Source organism: Phyllobates terribilis, unplaced genomic scaffold, assembly GCF_046119375.1.
Source record: "Phyllobates terribilis strain yellow unplaced genomic scaffold, ASM4611937v1 Scaffold_488__1_contigs__length_1352022, whole genome shotgun sequence".
Classification (NCBI taxonomy): Eukaryota; Metazoa; Chordata; class Amphibia; order Anura; family Dendrobatidae; genus Phyllobates; species Phyllobates terribilis.
In genome coordinates this window covers 985829-1008870 of record NW_027363248.1, presented here as the reverse complement: position 1 = coordinate 1008870, position 23042 = coordinate 985829, and the positions used below count along the sequence as shown (strand labels likewise).

The 23042-nt window shown below is 42.5% G+C and overlaps 8 non-coding genes and 1 pseudogene across 8 annotated transcripts; all 9 read left to right on the top strand.

The window, feature by feature from the left end:
• Nucleotides 1–1419: 1419 nt before the first annotated feature.
• LOC141229982 (U2 spliceosomal RNA) lies at nucleotides 1420–1609 on the top strand. The gene has a single exon (XR_012296592.1). It is a non-coding gene; the product is annotated as a U2 spliceosomal RNA (small nuclear RNA).
• Nucleotides 1610–7998: 6389 nt separating this feature from the next.
• Nucleotides 7999–8199, top strand: LOC141229973 (U2 spliceosomal RNA; annotated as a pseudogene).
• A 1118-nt stretch (nucleotides 8200–9317) lies between these two features.
• Nucleotides 9318–9508, top strand: LOC141229761 (U2 spliceosomal RNA). Its single transcript, XR_012296383.1, has one exon. It is a non-coding gene; the product is annotated as a U2 spliceosomal RNA (small nuclear RNA).
• A 1112-nt stretch (nucleotides 9509–10620) lies between these two features.
• LOC141229760 (U2 spliceosomal RNA) lies at nucleotides 10621–10811 on the top strand. Its single transcript, XR_012296382.1, has one exon. It is a non-coding gene; the product is annotated as a U2 spliceosomal RNA (small nuclear RNA).
• A 1118-nt stretch (nucleotides 10812–11929) lies between these two features.
• LOC141229758 (U2 spliceosomal RNA) lies at nucleotides 11930–12120 on the top strand. Its single transcript, XR_012296380.1, has one exon. It is a non-coding gene; the product is annotated as a U2 spliceosomal RNA (small nuclear RNA).
• A 6109-nt stretch (nucleotides 12121–18229) lies between these two features.
• LOC141229981 (U2 spliceosomal RNA) lies at nucleotides 18230–18412 on the top strand. Its single transcript, XR_012296591.1, has one exon. It is a non-coding gene; the product is annotated as a U2 spliceosomal RNA (small nuclear RNA).
• A 1118-nt stretch (nucleotides 18413–19530) lies between these two features.
• On the top strand, nucleotides 19531–19721 carry LOC141229757 (U2 spliceosomal RNA). The gene has a single exon (XR_012296379.1). It is a non-coding gene; the product is annotated as a U2 spliceosomal RNA (small nuclear RNA).
• A 1118-nt stretch (nucleotides 19722–20839) lies between these two features.
• Nucleotides 20840–21030, top strand: LOC141229905 (U2 spliceosomal RNA). Its single transcript, XR_012296523.1, has one exon. It is a non-coding gene; the product is annotated as a U2 spliceosomal RNA (small nuclear RNA).
• A 1118-nt stretch (nucleotides 21031–22148) lies between these two features.
• On the top strand, nucleotides 22149–22339 carry LOC141229918 (U2 spliceosomal RNA). Its single transcript, XR_012296535.1, has one exon. It is a non-coding gene; the product is annotated as a U2 spliceosomal RNA (small nuclear RNA).
• The last annotated feature ends 703 nt before the right edge of the window (nucleotides 22340–23042 follow it).

The window sequence follows — 23042 nt, the reverse complement described above, 5'->3', positions numbered from 1 at the left end:
GGGTGAAGTTGTTAGTGTCTATTTTTTGTGGTGCATCTGCGTTTAAAGTGAATTGGGAAAAGAGTGAGTGTAAGGGTTTTGGAGGCGGAAGTTTAAGTAGGGATGTAGGTGTGAATGTAGTGAATGGACCTATTAAAGTTTTGGGTGTGAAGTTTTCAGAGAGTTTGGATGGGAAAGAAAGTTGGGATGATGCGAAAGGAAAAGTTGAGCAGAAGTTGAATTTTTGGAAATTGAGGAGTTTATCCTTTTTTGGGAAGATTTTAATTGTTAAGAGTGTGGTGTTGCCAATATTTTTATATATTGCGGTAGTATTTCCACCAGGATATATGTGTATGAGAAGCTTGAATAGAATTTTATTTGTTTTTTTGTGGAACTCGAAAATGGAGAGAGCTAGGAGAGAAATTTTGGTTAAAAGAGTGGAAAAAGGTGGTTTGGGTTTTCCGAATTTGGACGTGTTTTTTGGTGTGAATATCGTTGTGTTTGTTTTGAAAGTGATTAGGGCAGATGGAAAGTTTTCATCTATGTGTAGGTATTTATTTGGAGCGTATTTGTTTCGTTTAAAGTGGCAAGAAAGGAATTTGCGATGTCCGATTGCTTTTGAGGTGCCTGTATGGTATGTGTGGGTTTATAAGTTTTTGGTGAGGTATGAACTGTGTGATGCAGATGTGAGATTGCTGGAGAATAAGAAGGCTGTGTATAGGATGATTGAATGTAGAGAGGTAGAATGTGGAATAAATATGGTTAGGGGTGGTGATGTGCAGAAGGTTTGGAAGAAAGTGCGGATGAGTGGTATGACCAACAAACAGAGTGAAGTTGTGTGGCAGTCTTTACATGGAGTATTACCTGTGAGAGAGTTTCAGAGGAATAGAGGTTTGGTGAGGAGTGAAATGTGTCCAAGAAATGGCTGTGGTGGAAGGGAAAGTGTGTTGCATGTTTTTTGGAATTGCCAGTATGCTAGAGATGTGATTGGGAGAATGGGGCCTTTGTGTAAAGAATTGTGTGGTGTGAATTTGTTGTCTTTTGAGTTGTTTATGTTTGGTTTGGGAATATGTGATGGGACGAAGGAAAGAGTCTTGTGGTTGATGCTTGCATGTATAAAGGAAGTGTTATGGGATGTGAGGAATGTGTATGTGTTTAAAAGGAAGGAAATTGCTGTAAAGGATAGTGTGAAGGTGATTTTGGGGAAGATGTATGTGTGTTTCCTATGGGACAAAAAGAGGAGAGGGGAAGTGGATGCGGAGGGAATATGGAAAGTTAAAAAGTGGAGATATATTGTTAGTACCTCTTGATTTTTGTTATTGTTGTTTTGAAATATGAAATAAATATTTCCGATGATGATGGGGACAGCAAATTGCGTATTGGATTTGACGCAGCTGTTTTGATGGAATTTTCCTTTGTCTGGTTTCCATAGACTGTGGAATTTCCTCGTCTGAGGAGAAAAAAAAAAAAAAAAAAATCTGTTCTTATCAGTTTAATATCTGATACGTCCCCTATCTGGGGACCATATATTAAATGGATTTTTAGAACAGGGAGATGGAAAAAGAGCTTGCTCTGTCCACTCCACGCATTGACCTGGTATTGCAGTATCTCCAGGACCGGTGCACCCCTTCTTTAATGCAGTTTCTAAAATCAGAAAGAATTGAATTCAATGTTTTTTGTTCATTTTGCTTGTTTGTCGGATTTTGGGATGGACTCTTTGGCTTTGCTTTTCTTCTCCTCATTGGATTTTTCATGTTCAAAGTTGCAGAAGCCAGATTACAAGCTCATTTTGGTTCAACTTCAGCAACTGTGCATTGCATTGCCATGTAATGTAATGAAATGCTATCTTTCTAGCTCTCCCTTTTTACTTCCTTTTGGATAAACAGACATATTAGGCAAGCATTTTGGAGCTTTCACCTAAATAACTACAGGTGGTGAGATAAGCTGCACAATATAATTGACCTTTCAGTATATTGTTGCACACACACCATCTATTTAGCAAATGCCCTTGTTATCAACAGCAGCCTTTTAAACTCACCTGAGCTAACAGGTATGTGCGCTGGTTACTCTGCTGCGCTTAAAATTTCTTTTTTGGTTTGCTACAATGCCTTTTCTGAAACATTGTCTCCCTCTGCTGGAACACTGACTTCTTTCATTTAATGCCTGCAGACTATAAAAGAGAACCCAACCCAAAAAGTTTGGTTGATTAGTCTGTGGCATTCTGTTAAACTGTTGCTTATGGCGGTCTCTGTGAGCTTCTCAGCGACATTCAGCCAGCCAGGTATCCTGCCTGCAGTAGATGGAATGTGGCAATGGAACGCTGGCTGCGCGTGTCATAATAGGCTCTGAGCCTTTATATACCTGTGCACAGCAGCAGCCACCTTCAGTCTGCTGCTGGACAGCCAGCAGCAGCAGCAGCAGCAGGAGAGGTATGTAATCAGCAGCCCTCCTGCTAAGGGTAGACAGCTGCTCGTTCCACCCCACCCCCCGCCTTAATTGGTTCTCCTCCCTTCCAACGGTGTTGAGGCGGGTGGGAACAGCAGGGGGTGAAGGTGCTGTGTTTAAAGAGGTGGAGTTATGCATATCTAAAACGCGTGGATTGCAGCAGCAGCAAGCCGAAAAGTGCAGGCATGTAAGGGATCTAGAGGTTGACAACATGTCTTCTTAACGGGAGTCCAGGAGCTCATCTCCACAAATGGACTTTTCAGGATCCTTGGGTGGCTCCGTAGTTTGAAACCAATTCTGGTTATCGCTTCTCGGCCTTTTGGCTGAGACCAAGTGCTTCACAGCAGGAGGTTTCAGTTGAAGGGCACTCAGGTACCCCTCTCCTTGGCCTGGCAGGATCGTCCACTTCGGTGGGCTTCACCTGCCTGCTGCTATTAGGGAGAGGGATTAGTCCTAGGGTAACGGGCAGCGATCCCCCAGCCTTCAGGTGCTTTATCTCAAAGCTCTGAAGGCGCAGATTGCAGGCGGTTGCAATTTGCATTTTGTTGCGCCATACCATGGAGGTTGACCCCAACCTCGTGCCTCTATATGCGAGGCTTAAGAACACCATAAGGGTCCGCTTTACGGCTGGTGGTTCCAATATGCGGAATCTGGGATATGTAGTCCAGGACGTGCTTGAGAAACTGCTCCACGTCAGAACCAACGAAATCCTTTCTATCCAGGATTATCCTCGACGTGGAGATTATGATGTAACCTTTACTGGCGAAGGTATTTTCAAAGATGTTTTGTCCAGAGTTAAGTCGGTAGAAAATAGCCCTGGTCTAAAAGGGATTCAGATCATCGAGCACGTCCTGGATGAGGTAAAGATGGTGGTTGTGAAAATCTTCTCACCCTTCATAACAGCACCAGAGGTTATTTCCTTTTTGTCAGTTTATTTTAAAAGTGTGAAATTGATTGGGAAAGTGTTGAATGAGTTTAACATCTGGACCTCAAAATGGAAGTTTTTAGTAAAATGTGAAAGAGACCCTAAATTCCCTGGAGGTGTGAGACTTCCTCCAGCTCGATTTAAAATAGGGCAAACTAATGGGGATTTTTTTTTCTCAGGAATGCCACTTTTCTGTAGGTATTGTGGTCTCTATGGGCACTCTAAGGATAGTTGCGGTGCCACTTGTAGAAATTGTGCCAGTACTGAACATGACACAAAGGAGTGCCCAAATGAAAAAAAATGCTCTTTTTGTCGGACACCTGGTCATTTCTATTTTTCTTGCCCTCACAGGTTCAGAGAGGATGAACAAAAACAAAAGGAGAAGTCCAAGACATCCGGGAATGGACGGGCCAATCAGACCACCCCTCAGGAGGAGGAACAGCAACCTGGAGCCTCGGGAGGTGATAAGGGCGCTTCGACTAGTAACAATCCCTCCGAGTCAATGACAGGTAACTCACAGGAGCCCAGGAGCTGGCTGAAAGACCATAAGGAGGCTAAAAGGAAGGCTGAGAAAGATCATAAAGGGGCGGTCGGTAAGGCCAAAAAAGAACGCCAAAAGGCTGACACCGAGCCCAAAATTCCCACTGGGTCTCACGAGAGCGAGGGCGGTACGTGGCATTTGGTGAGGTCTCATAATAAGAAAAAGAATGGTTCCGTGGAGGTGGCTAATAGGGAGGAGATGGATACATCCCCTCACGGGGGTGTAGACTCTGGAATCCCGAGGTCCCGGGGCTCTGCTGCCCCAGGTGGGGCCCCGAACCTGGCTGCCTCCGGGGACTCTGAGGCTCCGCCATGTGCGCAGCCTGCCCCTGTGTTACGACCCTCTGCGGGTCAGCAGGGGAGTGCGGAGCCTCTCGGAGACCCACCTGACGAGGACCTAAATGGTCAGCCTATGGAGACCCAGTGTAACCTTTCTCACAATATCCTTCCGAGCTACACCCCAGTAGCGTCGGGTCTTAATTTAAGTGAATGTTCCTTCTCCGATGATGAAGACTCTTTGATAACGGTGGATTCAGAAGAGGGCGTTGGTGAAAGTCCAAGTGGTCTGATCCGTCCATCGGATAGGTAAAGTCCAGTTTTTGTTTCTTCCTAACCATTTGTTATGATGGCTGACATTAGTGGTGTTTCCCTCAATGTGAGAGGCATAGGATCCAAGACCAGAAGAGCTACTGTTTTACATTTTTTAACCTGTTTTACAGCTTCTGTTTTCTTTTTACAAGAATGTCATATCCCTCATAAGATTTCTTACAAAAAATATAAGGAAGAGTGGAAACATGGTCCATCGGTCTGGTCTGGATCAAATGCAACCGGATCAGCCGGGGTAGCTATACTTTTTAAGGGAAATGTGTCTATTGATTTTATCCAAGATATTTTACCGGGTCGTATTCTTTTAGTTAAGGCTTTTATTGATGGGACAAGATGGCAGTTTTTAAATTTTTATGGGTCACTTGATAAAAATGAAAGGGCTGATATGCTGGAAATTTTACCTTTATTTATTAACATTTCAGAACCTTTTATCCTGGCAGGTGATTTTAATTGTATTTTAAAAGGCGAAAGCCGACGCTCCGGTTCCGTGAGTAGAAATTATGACAAAACGTCTGGAATGTTAAGCAATATTATAAATGATTGTAAATTAACTGATGTGTATAAAGAATGTAACAAGGATAGCCCTATAGACGCTGGTTTCACCTGGAGCAATTCTACATGTAGCTCCAGGATAGATTTTGTTTTAGGTTCAGAAAAAATACTGCCAGTGAAATGTGAAGTTTTAACTAATATTCTCTCAGATCACAAGGTTTTATCTTTTAGAGTGAGGATTAATGGAAAGAAGAAATGTGGTAAGAAATCTTGGAAATTGAATGTGTCCCTTTTAAAAGATCCACAAATTTTATCGGATTTTATTGAGTTTTATGTAAACTGTAGAAAAAGGAAAAACCCCAATATTTCTTTTAGCTCCTGGTGGGATAGAATGAAAATAAGCATTAAAGATTTCTTTATAAAGAAAAGCATACAAAAAGCTAAAGAAAAGTTTGAGATCTATAATTTTCTTAATATCAGGTTACAGACATTGTACAAATTCAAAGACAATGGTCTGGATGTAGGTAATGATATATTGAGTCTTAAAGGAGAAATTTCAAAGTGGTTGGAACAAAAAGGAAAAGAACTGATTTTTCGTTCAAAGGTAAAACACGTAGAAGAGGATGAGACTTGTTCCAGGTATTTTTTTAAGAAAAACAAACAGGCGAAAACAATAATTGATAACATAGATGGAGATAATAATATCAACGTTATATTGGATAAGGTAAATGTCTATTTTAATGATCTTTTTAATGTAAAAACTGTAGACCATGATTTAATACACACTTTCCTGGGGGAGATCAAGTCCACCCTAGATGCTGATGCCCAAAGTTTTTTATCCCAACCTCTATGTGAGGAAGAGATTTTAGAAACCATGAAGAGTTTTAAAAATGGTAAAGTGCCGGGCCCTGATGGTATCCCCATAGAGTTTTATATAAGTTTTTATGATATTTTAAAAGATGATTTGTTTAATTTGTTTTCCGAAGTTTTTAATAATAAGGTTTTACTCAACTCATGGAAGAAAGGTGAGGTATCACTACTATACAAAAAAGGTGACAAAACGGATCTTAAAAACTGGAGGCCGATAACTCTTTTAAATAGTGATTACAAAATTATGGCTAAGATCTGTGCAAATCGGTTGAAAAAAGTGATACATAAAGTAATTCATGCAAATCAGGTATGCGGGGTACCTGGGCGTAGTATCTGGGACAATTTAAACCTGGTGAAAGATTGTATTGAAGATGTAAAAACCAGAAAGACAAAGATGTCAATCCTAGCGGTGGATTTTGAGAAAGCTTTTGACCGCGTGTCTCATTTTTATCTTTTTAAAGTTTTAGAAAAAATGGGCATTCCGGGTGGGTTTATATTGTCTCTTAAAGCTTTTTATAATGATTGTACGAGTAAGATTTTAGTTAATGGTTTTAAAACAAAAGAGGTAGTTTTAAAATCAGGGTGAAGCAGGGTTGCCCTTTGTCCCCCCTGCTTTTTATATGTGCTATAGAACCCCTTTTATGTACAATACGCCGGGATAAGCAAATATGTGGAGTACCCTTACCCGGAGGGAACGGTCTACAAGTTAAAGTTGTAAGCTATATGGATGATGTAGCAGTGTTTGGATGTGATGTACCTTCAATACAAAAAACGATAAGCCAAATTCAGTCTTTTTGTACAGTTTCCGGTTTTAAAATTAATCTTACTAAATGTAATATTTTAAATGTCGGGGGGATGAGTTTACATGATGTACCAATTGCAGTTACAGATTCCATTACTATTTTAGGTGTTTCTTTTAATGAATCTAATAATGGTTTTAATAGCTGGGATGCGGCAGCACAGAAAATTAATCAGAAAATCTGCATGTGGAATATGAGAAAGCTGTCAATGGAAGGTAAAGTTCTGATTGTAAAAATGGTGATATTACCTATCCTGTTATATCTTAGTTTGGTGTTCCCCCCTCCTACAAATTTGTTGAAACGAATTACAAAAGTATGTTTTACCTTTTTTTGGGGCTCAAAAATGGAGAAACTCAAAAGAGAAATTGTGACAAAGCCAAAGGTTAAAGGTGGGAAAGATTTCCCTGTTTTAGATAAGTTTCTTTTAATACATTTTTTCTGTTTCTGTTTTAAAACCCTTTTTAAAGATAATTACCTTTCCTATTTTATGCGTTTTAACACTGGTTTTCTCATGAGAAGGTTTGGTTGGTTTGAAACGGTTTTATCCTTTCCTTATGCTTTTAACCTGCCTGCACATTATGAGATTTTAAAGAAAATTATTCTTGATTTTAATTTGAATAAGAAACAGACAGGGGATCTATGTAACAGCAAGACACTACTCAAACAAATTAGTACTGATGTGACGTTGTGTGATATTGAACGTTATGATGATGACAAAACTGTACACATATGGAAAATGATTAACGCCCCTTATCTTTTTAATGTACAGAAAGACATGTCTTGGAGCTGCGCACACCACTGTCTTCCTTGCCGGGCATTCCAGTACAGAAGAGGTTTTGTGAGGTCTGCCATCTGCCCAAGAGAAGGTTGTCAAGAAGAAGAGACAGTGAAGCATCTTTTATGGACTTGTGCTTTTGCTAAAGAGTTCTGGAGAAGATTAATCCCCCTGCTGGAGAAAATGGTGGACCTCAAGGACTTTAATTTTGCATCAGTGTTATATGGTCTTCTGGAATGCCCAACAATGGACCAAAAAATAATGGCGTGGAAGACAGTAAATTGTGCCAAGATAGCGCTCTGGAATGCTAGAAATATTGCTGTTTTTAAACATGAAATGTTACCAGTAGATGATGTTTTAGCCTTTTGTAAAAGTGAAATGTACATATACTATTTATTGGACAGGAAAAAGAATGTAACATTGGCAGGCAAATGGCTTTTTAACCTATGGAATATTTGAAGTCTTGTAAAATTTGCTGTGATGGAATTTTTATTTTTCTTTGAAGTCCCGAAAGTGTAATGTGGATGTAATGGTTTTATTTCTGTAATTTGTTAAATTTTAAATAAACGGTTTTTATCCCCATGTGGGGGATAGCCAAATTAAAAAAAAAAAAATCTGTTCTTATCAGTTTAATATCTGATACGTCCCCTATCTGGGGACCATATATTAAATGGATTTTTAGAACAGGGAGATGGAAAAAGAGCTTGCTCTGTCCACTCCACGCATTGACCTGGTATTGCAGTATCTCCAGGACCGGTGCACCCCTTCTTTAATGCAGTTTCTAAAATCAGAAAGAATTGAATTCAATGTTTTTTGTTCATTTTGCTTGTTTGTCGGATTTTGGGATGGACTCTTTGGCTTTGCTTTTCTTCTCCTCATTGGATTTTTCATGTTCAAAGTTGCAGAAGCCAGATTACAAGCTCATTTTGGTTCAACTTCAGCAACTGTGCATTGCATTGCCATGTAATGTAATGAAATGCTATCTTTCTAGCTCTCCCTTTTTACTTCCTTTTGGATAAACAGACATATTAGGCAAGCATTTTGGAGCTTTCACCTAAATAACTACAGGTGGTGAGATAAGCTGCACAATATAATTGACCTTTCAGTATATTGTTGCACACACACCATCTATTTAGCAAATGCCCTTGTTATCAACAGCAGCCTTTTAAACTCACCTGAGCTAACAGGTATGTGCGCTGGTTACTCTGCTGCGCTTAAAATTTCTTTTTTGGTTTGCTACAATGCCTTTTCTGAAACGTTGTCTCCCTCTGCTGGAACACTGACTTCTTTCATTTAATGCCTGCAGACTATAAAAGAGAACCCAACCCAAAAAGTTTGGTTGATTAGTCTGTGGCATTCTGTTAAACTGTTGCTTATGGCGGTCTCTGTGAGCTTCTCAGCGACATTCAGCCAGCCAGGTATCCTGCCTGCAGTAGATGGAATGTGGCAATGCAACGCTGGCTGCGCGTGTCATAATAGGCTCTGAGCCTTTATATACCTGTGCACAGCAGCAGCCACCTTCAGTCTGCTGCTGGACAGCCAGCAGCAGCAGCAGCAGCAGGAGAGGTATGTAATCAGCAGCCCTCCTGCTAAGGGTAGACAGCTGCTCGTTCCACCCCACCCCCCGCCTTAATTGGTTCTCCTCCCTTCCAACGGTGTTGAGGCGGGTGGGAACAGCAGGGGGTGAAGGTGCTGTGTTTAAAGAGGTGGAGTTATGCAGATCTAAAACGCGTGGATTGCAGCAGCAGCAAGCCGAAAAGTGCAGGCATGTAAGGGATCTAGAGGTTGACAACATGTCTTCTTAACGGGAGTCCAGGAGCTCATCTCCACAAATGGACTTTTCAGGATCCTTGGGTGGCTCCGTAGTTTGAAACCAATTCTGGTTATCGCTTCTCGGCCTTTTGGCTAAGATCAAGTGTAGTATCTGTTCTTATCAGTTTAATATCTGATACGTCCCCTATCTGGGGACCATATATTAAATGGATTTTTAGAACAGGGAGATGGAAAAAGAGCTTGCTCTGTCCACTCCACGCATTGACCTGGTATTGCAGTATCTCCAGGACCGGTGCACCCCTTCTTTAATGCAGTTTCTAAAATCAGAAAGAATTGAATTCAATGTTTTTTGTTCATTTTGCTTGTTTGTCGGATTTTGGGATGGACTCTTTGGCTTTGCTTTTCTTCTCCTCATTGGATTTTTCATGTTCAAAGTTGCAGAAGCCAGATTACAAGCTCATTTTGGTTCAACTTCAGCAACTGTGCATTGCATTGCCATGTAATGTAATGAAATGCTATCTTTCTAGCTCTCCCTTTTTACTTCCTTTTGGATAAACAGACATATTAGGCAAGCATTTTGGAGCTTTCACCTAAATAACTACAGGTGGTGAGATAAGCTGCACAATATAATTGACCTTTCAGTATATTGTTGCACACACACCATCTATTTAGCAAATGCCCTTGTTATCAACAGCAGCCTTTTAAACTCACCTGAGCTAACAGGTATGTGCGCTGGTTACTCTGCTGCGCTTAAAATTTCTTTTTTGGTTTGCTACAATGCCTTTTCTGAAACGTGGTCTCCCTCTGCTGGAACACTGACTTCTTTCATTTAATGCCTGCAGACTATAAAAGAGAACCCAACCCAAAAAGTTTGGTTGATTAGTCTGTGGCATTCTGTTAAACTGTTGCTTATGGCGGTCTCTGTGAGCTTCTCAGCGACATTCAGCCAGCCAGGTATCCTGCCTGCAGTAGATGGAATGTGGCAATGGAACGCTGGCTGCGCGTGTCATAATAGACTCTGAGCCTTTATATACCTGTGCACAGCAGCAGCCACCTTCAGTCTGCTGCTGGACAGCCAGCAGCAGCAGCAGGAGAGGTATGTAATCAGCAGCCCTCCTGCTAAGGGTAGACAGCTGCTCGTTCCACCCCACCCCCCGCCTTAATTGGTTCTCCTCCCTTCCAACGGTGTTGAGGTGGGTGGGAACAGCAGGGGGTGAAGGTGCTGTGTTTAAAGAGGTGGAGTTATGCAGATCTAAAAGGCGTGGATTGCAGCAGCAGCAAGCCGAAAAGTGCAGGCATGTAAGGGATCTAGAGGTTGACAACATGTCTTCTTAACGGGAGTCCAGGAGCTCATCTCCACAAATGGACTTTTCAGGATCCTTGGGTGGCTCCGTAGTTTGAAACCAATTCTGGTTATCGCTTCTCGGCCTTTTGGCTAAGATCAAGTGTAGTATCTGTTCTTATCAGTTTAATATCTGATACGTCCCCTATCTGGGGACCATATATTAAATGGATTTTTAGAACAGGGAGATGGAAAAAGAGCTTGCTCTGTCCACTCCACGCATTGACCTGGTATTGCAGTATCTCCAGGACCGGTGCACCCCTTCTTTAATGCAGTTTCTAAAATCAGAAAGAATTGAATTCAATGTTTTTTGTTCATTTTGCTTGTTTGTCGGATTTTGGGATGGACTCTTTGGCTTTGCTTTTCTTCTCCTCATTGGATTTTTCATGTTCAAAGTTGCAGAAGCCAGATTACAAGCTCATTTTGGTTCAACTTCAGCAACTGTGCATTGCATTGCCATGTAATGTAATGAAATGCTATCTTTCTAGCTCTCCCTTTTTACTTCCTTTTGGATAAACAGACATATTAGGCAAGCATTTTGGAGCTTTCACCTAAATAACTACAGGTGGTGAGATAAGCTGCACAATATAATTGACCTTTCAGTATATTGTTGCACACACACCATCTATTTAGCAAATGCCCTTGTTATCAACAGCAGCCTTTTAAACTCACCTGAGCTAACAGGTATGTGCGCTGGTTACTCTGCTGCGCTTAAAATTTCTTTTTTGGTTTGCTACAATGCCTTTTCTGAAACGTTGTCTCCCTCTGCTGGAACACTGACTTCTTTCATTTAATGCCTGCAGACTATAAAAGAGAACCCAACCCAAAAAGTTTGGTTGATTAGTCTGTGGCATTCTGTTAAACTGTTGCTTATGGCGGTCTCTGTGAGCTTCTCAGCGACATTCAGCCAGCCAGGTATCCTGCCTGCAGTAGATGGAATGTGGCAATGGAACGCTGGCTGCGCGTGTCATAATAGGCTCTGAGCCTTTATATACCTGTGCACAGCAGCAGCCACCTTCAGTCTGCTGCTGGACAGCCAGCAGCAGCAGCAGCAGCAGGAGAGGTATGTAATCAGCAGCCCTCCTGCTAAGGGTAGACAGCTGCTCGTTCCACCCCACCCCCCGCCTTAATTGGTTCTCCTCCCTTCCAACGGTGTTGAGGCGGGTGGGAACAGCAGGGGGTGAAGGTGCTGTGTTTAAAGAGGTGGAGTTATGCAGATCTAAAACGCGTGGATTGCAGCAGCAGCAAGCCGAAAAGTGCAGGCATGTAAGGGATCTAGAGGTTGACAACATGTCTTCTTAACGGGAGTCCAGGAGCTCATCTCCACAAATGGACTTTTCAGGATCCTTGGGTGGCTCCGTAGTTTGAAACCAATTCTGGTTATCGCTTCTCGGCCTTTTGGCTAAGATCAAGTGTAGTATCTGTTCTTATCAGTTTAATATCTGATACGTCCCCTATCTGGGGACCATATATTAAATGGATTTTTAGAACAGGGAGATGGAAAAAGAGCTTGCTCTGTCCACTCCACGCATTGACCTGGTATTGCAGTATCTCCAGGACCGGTGCACCCCTTCTTTAATGCAGTTTCTAAAATCAGAAAGAATTGAATTCAATGTTTTTTGTTCATTTTGCTTGTTTGTCGGATTTTGGGATGGACTCTTTGGCTTTGCTTTTCTTCTCCTCATTGGATTTTTCATGTTCAAAGTTGCAGAAGCCAGATTGCAAGCTCATTTTGGTTCAACTTCAGCAACTGTGCATTGCATTGCCATGTAATGTAATGAAATGCTATCTTTCTAGCTCTCCCTTTTTACTTCCTTTTGGATAAACAGACATATTAGGCAAGCATTTTGGAGCTTTCACCTAAATAACTACAGGTGGTGAGATAAGCTGCACAATATAATTGACCTTTCAGTATATTGTTGCACACACACCATCTATTTAGCAAATGCCCTTGTTATCAACAGCAGCCTTTTAAACTCACCTGAGCTAACAGGTATGTGCGCTGGTTACTCTGCTGCGCTTAAAATTTCTTTTTTGGTTTGCTACAATGCCTTTTCTGAAACGTTGTCTCCCTCTGCTGGAACACTGACTTCTTTCATTTAATGCCTGCAGACTATAAAAGAGAACCCAACCCAAAAAGTTTGGTTGATTAGTCTGTGGCATTCTGTTAAACTGTTGCTTATGGCGGTCTCTGTGAGCTTCTCAGCGACATTCAGCCAGCCAGGTATCCTGCCTGCAGTAGATGGAATGTGGCAATGGAACGCTGGCTGCGCGTGTCATAATAGGCTCTGAGCCTTTATATACCTGTGCACAGCAGCAGCCACCTTCAGTCTGCTGCTGGACAGCCAGCAGCAGCAGCAGCAGGAGAGGTATGTAATCAGCAGCCCTCCTGCTAAGGGTAGACAGCTGCTCGTTCCACCCCACCCCCCGCCTTAATTGGTTCTCCTCCCTTCCAACGGTGTTGAGGCGGGTGGGAACAGCAGGGGGTGAAGGTGCTGTGTTTAAAGAGGTGGAGTTATGCAGATCTAAAACGCGTGGATTGCAGCAGCAGCAAGCCGAAAAGTGCAGGCATGTAAGGGATCTAGAGGTTGACAACATGTCTTCTTAACGGGAGTCCAGGAGCTCATCTCCACAAATGGACTTTTCAGGATCCTTGGGTGGCTCCGTAGTTTGAAACCAATTCTGGTTATCGCTTCTCGGCCTTTTGGCTCAGATCAAGTGTCTGGACATCAGGTTCCTTGAGTGCTAGCCCTCGGCCTTCCAGCATCGCCACTCCGGTGGCTTAAGCTGGATGCTGCTATAGGGGGAGAGTGAGGAGGAAACGGGAAGGCGATTTCCGTGGCTGACTATGGGAGTCAAGCTGAAATTTGCTGGGACCGGGGACCCCCGGGTCAAGAATGGATTTCGCATTGAGATTTCCGAGGAGAAGAAGGGACATTTTTCCATGTCCTACCTGGTGAATGCCATCTTCTATGAAGCATTGAAGATTAAGAAGTCGGACATTCTTTGCCTGCAGGAATTTAGAAGTCATGGAAGGTATGTGCTGGTTCTTTCTACTATGGCTGCTTGCCAAAATCTTTATAGAACCTTGAAAGGCCATACTGAGAACTCCCTCCTAGATGGACTCACTTTTACTGTCCTCTATTCAAAGGGGGATGTTCCTGTTGTTGTGTTTATGCACAATCCCTTTATCCCCCAGGAGGACATTACTGTATTCTTGAGGAGGCATTGTACTTATGTGCATTTTTCCCACAAGATCTCGAATGAAGAAGGCTTGTGGACTGGCAAATACAAGTACTTTGTTCGTTTTGCTACAGACCCCGAGGGGCCAGGGGGCATACATTATCCTCCTATGAGTTTCTCTATTGGGAGAGACACTGGTTTCTTGTACTTTCCTGATGCTCCTTTTTTCTGCAGAAGATGTAACAAGTATGGTCATGTCCAGGAGTCCTGCAGGTATCCGCCAACCTGCAGGAGGTGTAACACGTCTGGTCATATGGCGAAAGACTGCAAGAACCAGGTAAAGTGTGATGCTTGTGGTGAGGAGGGGCATGTTCTTAGGCAGTGTCAAGTTAGAACCACTCCTAAGTCTTTTGCTCAAGTGGTCGCGGAGGGGCCTGCTGTTCCTTCGACTTCTACTAGGGTTCCACAAGGTCCCCTTCCGGATGTCGGGGAGGCAACTGCTCCCCAAGAGGAAGAGGATGGCACTCAGATGGACGACATATTTGAAGATGCCCAGCTTCAGCCTCCTGCGTCAGGAGGCTTTGACATGGTGATTCCAGAGGTGATGTCACCTTTCCCTCCCCAGTTTGGTGTCCGTGGTGAGGGGGAAATGGACTTGTCCAATTCTCCTGTCATATCTTGGTGCAATACTGCTTCAGAGGAGATCGGGGGCGGTGGCCAAGGGGACTTGTCTGCTGTCCATTTCTCTGATGAGGAGGATCCTGATGTGGTCAAGAAGAAGCCAAGGACTGAGTGTTCATCCATTGCTGCCGTGTGTGATAGCCCGGTGGACTCTCGTGCTTACCCGTCAGATGTATTTTCTCCTGACATTGTTACATTTGGCATTCAGCCAGATGGTAATAGCTTTGCTTTGCTTGATGAAGATTGAGTTGATGTTTTCTTTCTTTTTTTTTCAGGTTATGTGTGATCCCCTTTAGTTATGCCGCATCATTCTGGATGGGACATTGTGTCCCTTAATGTTAGGCAAATTAGATCTGTTACCCGAAGAACAACAGTTCTGGATTATCTAAAGGGTTTGAGTGCAGATGTCTATTGTCTACAAGAGTGTGGGATTACTGAATCTCCAGGAGATAAGGACTGGCCTTATGGCCAGTATGTTTGGTCGGGGTCCAGCTTTAACAAAAATGATGGTGTGGGGATTTTAGTTGGTAATAAGAATATTACTATTGATAGTTACACGGTTGTGGAGGTGGGTCGCTGCATTATTGTTTTTTTGAGTTATAGGGGGTGGAAGGTTAGAATGATTAATTTATATTGTCCTACTAAAAAAGAGGAGCGGCTTGCTCTTCTTGAGAAATTGAGTTTTTTTCTCCCTGGAAAAATTCCTACAGTTTTTGTTGGTGACTGTAATTGTGTCACAGAAGGTAATGTGGACATTACGGGAAAAAAGTTATCTCAACTTATTTCTGATTTTTCTTTCTTAGACGCTGCAATACTTGAGTATGGCATTCCACCACCGCCTACATATTATGCTGACCGTGGTAATATTTCATCGAGGATAGATAGGATGTTATTTTCCAAAAATATGGTTTGTTCAAGTTATGTTCAACATAAGGTACCTTTTTCTGATCATGAGTGTTTGCGTGGAGTTTTTAGTGCGAATGGGGACATGGTGTTTGGGGGTGGGGTTTGGAAATTGAATACGAGGTTGTTGGAGGATGAGGAGGTGATGAGTGAGTTGGAGAAAAGGTATGCAAGTTGGAGGTGGCGTAAGCGTGATTTTGGTAGTGTGCTTGAATGGTGGGATTGGGTGAAATTACAGTTAAAAACTTTCTTTAAAAAATGGGGCTACAAAAAAGCTGCCAGATATCGTAATAGATTTAATGACTTAAGTAGACGGATTGATTGGTTGCGTGGGTGTGTTAGGAAAGGAATGGATATGTCTGATCAGCTTGAGGTTGCTAAGAATGAGTTAAAATGTCTTCTGGATGAAAAAGGTAAAGAGATTATTTACCGTACCAAGTTAGAGCATTTGGAAAAGAATGAAAAGTGCACCAGGTACTTTTTTAAAAAAATGAATGGAAGGAAGTTGGATTTGAGTGAAGTGGTAGGTGAAGATGGATCTAGTGTGGTTGGGAAGAATGTGTTGAATGAGGTGAATGGCTTCTATAGTAAGTTGTACGATGAGAAATGGATTGATCCTGGACTTGTGTCGCATGTATTGAGTGGTATGGAGAAGAGACTTGGTTCGGATGAATGTGATGCTTTGTGTGAGGATGTTATTTTGGATGAGGTGAGGAATGTTGTTATGAGTGCTAAAAAGAATAAGACGCCTGGGAAGGATGGGTTGCCTGTGGAGCTGTATGTGAAAGCTTGGGAGTTTTTGGGTAAGGACTTGACTGAGGTTTGTAGGTATATGTGGATGAATGGTGTTTTGTGTGACAGTATGAAAGAGGGTATAGTGGTTCTTGTGTTTAAGAAGGGTGAGAAAAAGCGTTTGGAGAACTGGAGACCCATATCATTGCTTAACGCTGATTATAAGGTCTACAGTAAATTGTTAGCAAATCGTATGCGTGAGGTGATTGGTAGGGTTGTGGAGGATGACCAAGTGTGTGCCGTGCCTGGTCGGAGTATAAGTGATAATTTGTTATTGTTAAGGGATATGCTTGGGGATTGTAAGACTAGAAAGCAGAAGTGTATGGTGTTAGCAATTGATTTCGAAAAGGCTTTTGATAGAGTTTCGCATGTGTTTCTGTTTAAAGTATTGGAGAGGATGGGTTTCCCTAGGGTTTTTCTGAATGGAGTTAAGTCTTTATATGATTATGTGTCAAGTGAGTTTTTAGTGAATGGATGGTTGTCTGACAAAGTGATGATTAGGTCTGGTGTAAGACAGGGGTGCCCTATGTCCCCTGTCTTGTTTGTATGTGTGATTGAGCCTTTGCTGTGTTTAGTGAGACGTGAGAAAATGATGAGAGGATTGTTAGTGCCTGGGAGTGGTGGTAAGCATGTGAAGGTGTTAGGTTACATGGATGATGTTGTGATGGTGAGTGAAAGTATGGCTTCAATGAGTAGGGTGAGGTTGCTTTTGGATTTTTTCTGTGGTGCATCAGGTTTTAGAGTTAACTGGACTAAGTGTAGTTTCAAATGCTTTGGAGATGACAGTATTCGTATGGAAGGTGTTAAGTATGAGGAGAGTGCAATTAAGGTTTTAGGGGTATTTTTCAATGATGATCTGAAAGGAAATGAGAGTTGGGACGAGTGTGGTATGCGTGTTGAGCGAAAATTGAATTTTTGGAGAATGAGAGATCTTTCTTTGCGGGGCAAAGTTCTAGTTATCAAAGCAGTGATCTTACCCATTCTGCTTTTTGTGGCCATAATTTTTCCATCCCCTTTTAGGAAAGTGAAGAGAGTTGAGAAAATGATTTTTTCCTTTTTCTGGTGCAGCAAGATGGAGAAGCTGAAGAGGGAAAGCCTTTATAAGGCCTGCCAGCATGGTGGTTTGGGATTTCCTAATGTTGAGGTTTTTTTAGGGCTCCATTATATTAAGACGATTGTGGTATTGTTGGGTAAAGGTAATAAGGGTGCATGTATGGCAAGTTATTCTGCAGGATGGATGTTGTATGGGTTAGGTTGGAGAAAGAGGGATGCGAGAGTGCCTGTGTCTTTTAAGTGTCCGGTGTGGTATGAGGTGATTGAGAAGTTTGTCAAGAAGTATGATTTGCTGAGTGTGCCGGTGGATGAGTTTAGAATGACTAAGAGGGTGTATAGGAAATTGTGTGCAAATGAGGTCGAGTCTAATATTGTTGGTTTGAGAGGGAATGAGGTTGCGGATGCTTGGAGAAAGTTGGGTATGTATGGGATGTCCAACAAACAGAAGGATGTAGTGTGGATGGCGTTTCACAATATTCTTCCAGTGAGAGACGTTCAAAAGAAGAGAGGTTTGATTAGGTCGGATGTTTGTCCAAGAGATGGATGTAATGGTTGTGAGACGGTTAAGCATCTGATGTGGAATTGTGATTTTGCGCAAGACGTGTGGAAATGTGTAGGGGGGTTGTATAGGAGTTTGGCAGGAGTGACTTTTGTGGATTGGCGTGTGGTTATGTTTGGTATTGGTGCAAGTGGACGTGTAAAGGAGAGAGTTTTGTGGTTAATTATGGCTTGTGTGTTAGAAAGTTTGTGGGATGTGAGGAATCTTTGTGTATTTAAAAGGAAATCAATTACAGTAAATGAATGTATTAGGATTATTCTTTCTAGGCTATTTTTGATTTACAAGATGGATAGTAGTAGCGGTGGTGGAACAGATGCCGAGGGAATATGGAAATTTAAAAAGTGGAGGCATATTGTAAAATTTCAGTGATCTTTTGGTTTATATTAATAAGATGTTCTTCTTTCTGTAATATTAGGTTACTTTATGCTTAATAAATATGGCCATGATGATGAGAAGTTTTTTTTGCAACAGTTTTGGTATATCCTACTGATTTGCTATAAAACTAACCTGAATGGTTTAAAAAAAAAAAAAAAAAAAAAAATCTGTTCTTATCAGTTTAATATCTGATACGTCCCCTATCTGGGGACCATATATTAAATGGATTTTTAGAACAGGGAGATGGAAAAAGAGCTTGCTCTGTCCACTCCACGCATTGACCTGGTATTGCAGTATCTCCAGGACCGGTGCACCCCTTCTTTAATGCAGTTTCTAAAATCAGAAAGAATTGAATTCAATGTTTTTTGTTCATTTTGCTTGTTTGTCGGATTTTGGGATGGACTCTTTGGCTTTGCTTTTCTTCTCCTCATTGGATTTTTCATGTTCAAAGTTGCAGAAGCCAGATTACAAGCTCATTTTGGTTCAACTTCAGCAACTGTGCATTGCATTGCCATGTAATGTAATGAAATGCTATCTTTCTAGCTCTCCCTTTTTACTTCCTTTTGGATAAACAGACATATTAGGCAAGCATTTTGGAGCTTTCACCTAAATAACTACAGGTGGTGAGATAAGCTGCACAATATAATTGACCTTTCAGTATATTGTTGCACACACACCATCTATTTAGCAAATGCCCTTGTTATCAACAGCAGCCTTTTAAACTCACCTGAGCTAACAGGTATGTGCGCTGGTTACTCTGCTGCGCTTAAAATTTCTTTTTTGGTTTGCTACAATGCCTTTTCTGAAACGTTGTCTCCCTCTGCTGGAACACTGACTTCTTTCATTTAATGCCTGCAGACTATAAAAGAGAACCCAACCCAAAAAGTTTGGTTGATTAGTCTGTGGCATTCTGTTAAACTGTTGCTTATGGCGGTCTCTGTGAGCTTCTCAGCGACATTCAGCCAGCCAGGTATCCTGCCTGCAGTAGATGGAATGTGGCAATGGAACGCTGGCTGCGCGTGTCATAATAGGCTCTGAGCCTTTATATACCTGTGCACAGCAGCAGCCACCTTCAGTCTGCTGCTGGACAGCCAGCAGCAGCAGCAGCAGCAGGAGAGGTATGTAATCAGCAGCCCTCCTGCTAAGGGTAGACAGCTGCTCGTTCCACCCCACCCCCCGCCTTAATTGGTTCTCCTCCCTTCCAACGGTGTTGAGGCGGGTGGGAACAGCAGGGGGTGAAGGTGCTGTGTTTAAAGAGGTGGAGTTATGCAGATCTAAAACGCGTGGATTGCAGCAGCAGCAAGCCGAAAAGTGCAGGCATGTAAGGGATCTAGAGGTTGACAACATGTCTTCTTAACGGGAGTCCAGGAGCTCATCTCCACAAATGGACTTTTCAGGATCCTTGGGTGGCTGCGTAGTTTGAAACCAATTCTGGTTATCGCTTCTCGGCCTTTTGGCTAAGATCAAGTGTAGTATCTGTTCTTATCAGTTTAATATCTGATACGTCCCCTATCTGGGGACCATATATTAAATGGATTTTTAGAACAGGGAGATGGAAAAAGAGCTTGCTCTGTCCACTCCACGCATTGACCTGGTATTGCAGTATCTCCAGGACCGGTGCACCCCTTCTTTAATGCAGTTTCTAAAATCAGAAAGAATTGAATTCAATGTTTTTTGTTCATTTTGCTTGTTTGTCGGATTTTGGGATGGACTCTTTGGCTTTGCTTTTCTTCTCCTCATTGGATTTTTCATGTTCAAAGTTGCAGAAGCCAGATTACAAGCTCATTTTGGTTCAACTTCAGCAACTGTGCATTGCATTGCCATGTAATGTAATGAAATGCTATCTTTCTAGCTCTCCCTTTTTACTTCCTTTTGGATAAACAGACATATTAGGCAAGCATTTTGGAGCTTTCACCTAAATAACTACAGGTGGTGAGATAAGCTGCACAATATAATTGACCTTTCAGTATATTGTTGCACACACACCATCTATTTAGCAAATGCCCTTGTTATCAACAGCAGCCTTTTAAACTCACCTGAGCTAACAGGTATGTGCGCTGGTTACTCTGCTGCGCTTAAAATTTCTTTTTTGCTTTGCTACAATGCCTTTTCTGAAAGGTTGTCTCCCTCTGCTGAAACACTGACTTCTTTCATTTAATGCCTGCAGACTATAAAAGAGAACCCAACCCAAAAAGTTTGGTTGATTAGTCTGTGGCATTCTGTTAAACTGTTGCTTATGGCGGTCTCTGTGAGCTTCTCAGCGACATTCAGCCAGCCAGGTATCCTGCCTGCAGTAGATGGAATGTGGCAATGGAACGCTGGCTGCGCGTGTCATAATAGGCTCTGAGCCTTTATATACCTGTGCACAGCAGCAGCCACCTTCAGTCTGCTGCTGGACAGCCAGCAGCAGCAGCAGCAGCAGGAGAGGTATGTAATCAGCAGCCCTCCTGCTAAGGGTAGACAGCTGCTCGTTCCACCCCACCCCCCGCCTTAATTGGTTCTCCTCCCTTCCAACGGTGTTGAGGCGGGTGGGAACAGCAGGGGGTGAAGGTGCTGTGTTTAAAGAGGTGGAGTTATGCAGATCTAAAACGCGTGGATTGCAGCAGCAGCAAGCCGAAAAGTGCAGGCATGTAAGGGATCTAGAGGTTAACAACATGTCTTCTTAACGGGAGTCCAGGAGCTCATCTCCACAAATGGACTTTTCAGGATCCTTGGGTGGCTCCGTAGTTTGAAACCAATTCTGGTTATCGCTTCTCGGCCTTTTGGCTAAGATCAAGTGTAGTATCTGTTCTTATCAGTTTAATATCTGATACGTCCCCTATCTGGGGACCATATATTAAATGGATTTTTAGAACAGGGAGATGGAAAAAGAGCTTGCTCTGTCCACTCCACGCATTGACCTGGTACTGCAGTATCTCCAGGACCGGTGCACCCCTTCTTTAATGCAGTTTCTAAAATCAGAAAGAATTGAATTCAATGTTTTTTGTTCATTTTGCTTGTTTGTCGGATTTTGGGATGGACTCTTTGGCTTTGCTTTTCTTCTCCTCATTGGATTTTTCATGTTCAAAGTTGCAGAAGCCAGATTACAAGCTCATTTTGGTTCAACTTCAGCAACTGTGCATTGCATTGCCATGTAATGTAATGAAATGCTATCTTTCTAGCTCTCCCTTTTTACTTCCTTTTGGATAAACAGACATATTAGGCAAGCATTTTGGAGCTTTCACCTAAATAACTACAGGTGGTGAGATAAGCTGCACAATATAATTGACCTTTCAGTATATTGTTGCACACACACCATCTATTTAGCAAATGCCCTTGTTATCAACAGCAGCCTTTTAAACTCACCTGAGCTAACAGGTATGTGCGCTGGTTACTCTGCTGCGCTTAAAATTTCTTTTTTGGTTTGCTACAATGCCTTTTCTGAAACGTTGTCTCCCTCTGCTGGAACACTGACTTCTTTCATTTAATGCCTGCAGACTATAAAAGAGAACCCAACCCAAAAAGTTTGGTTGATTAGTCTGTGGCATTCTGTTAAACTGTTGCTTATGGCGGTCTCTGTGAGCTTCTCAGCGACATTCAGCCAGCCAGGTATCCTGCCTGCAGTAGATGGAATGTGGCAATGGAACGCTGGCTGCGCGTGTCATAATAGGCTCTGAGCCTTTATATACCTGTGCACAGCAGCAGCCACCTTCAGTCTGCTGCTGGACAGCCAGCAGCAGCAGCAGCAGCAGGAGAGGTATGTAATCAGCAGCCCTCCTGCTAAGGGTAGACAGCTGCTCGTTCCACCCCACCCCCCGCCTTAATTGGTTCTCCTCCCTTCCAACGGTGTTGAGGCGGGTGGGAACAGCAGGGGGTGAAGGTGCTGTGTTTAAAGAGGTGGAGTTATGCAGATCTAAAACGCGTGGATTGCAGCAGCAGCAAGCCGAAAAGTGCAGGCATGTAAGGGATCTAGAGGTTGACAACATGTCTTCTTAACGGGAGTCCAGGAGCTCATCTCCACAAATGGACTTTTCAGGATCCTTGGGTGGCTCCGTAGTTTGAAACCAATTCTGGTTATCGCTTCTCGGCCTTTTGGCTAAGATCAAGTGTAGTATCTGTTCTTATCAGTTTAATATCTGATACGTCCCCTATCTGGGGACCATATATTAAATGGATTTTTAGAACAGGGAGATGGAAAAAGAGCTTGCTATGTCCACTCCACGCATTGACCTGGTATTGCAGTATCTCCAGGACCGGTGCACCCCTTCTTTAATGCAGTTTCTAAAATCAGAAAGAATTGAATTCAATGTTTTTTGTTCATTTTGCTTGTTTGTCGGATTTTGGGATGGACTCTTTGGCTTTGCTTTTCTTCTCCTCATTGGATTTTTCATGTTCAAAGTTGCAGAAGCCAGATTACAAGCTCATTTTGGTTCAACTTCAGCAACTGTGCATTGCATTGCCATGTAATGTAATGAAATGCTATCTTTCTAGCTCTCCCTTTTTACTTCCTTTTGGATAAACAGACATATTAGGCAAGCATTTTGGAGCTTTCACCTAAATAACTACAGGTGGTGAGATAAGCTGCACAATATAATTGACCTTTCAGTATATTGTTGCACACACACCATCTATTTAGCAAATGCCCTTGTTATCAACAGCAGCCTTTTAAACTCACCTGAGCTAACAGGTATGTGCGCTGGTTACTCTGCTGCGCTTAAAATTTCTTTTTTGGTTTGCTACAATGCCTTTTCTGAAACGTTGTCTCCCTCTGCTGGAACACTGACTTCTTTCATTTAATGCCTGCAGACTATAAAAGAGAACCCAACCCAAAAAGTTTGGTTGATTAGTCTGTGGCATTCTGTTAAGCTGTTGCTTATGGCGGTCTCTGTGAGCTTCTCAGCGACATTCAGCCAGCCAGGTATCCTGCCTGCAGTAGATGGAATGTGGCAATGGAACGCTGGCTGCGCGTG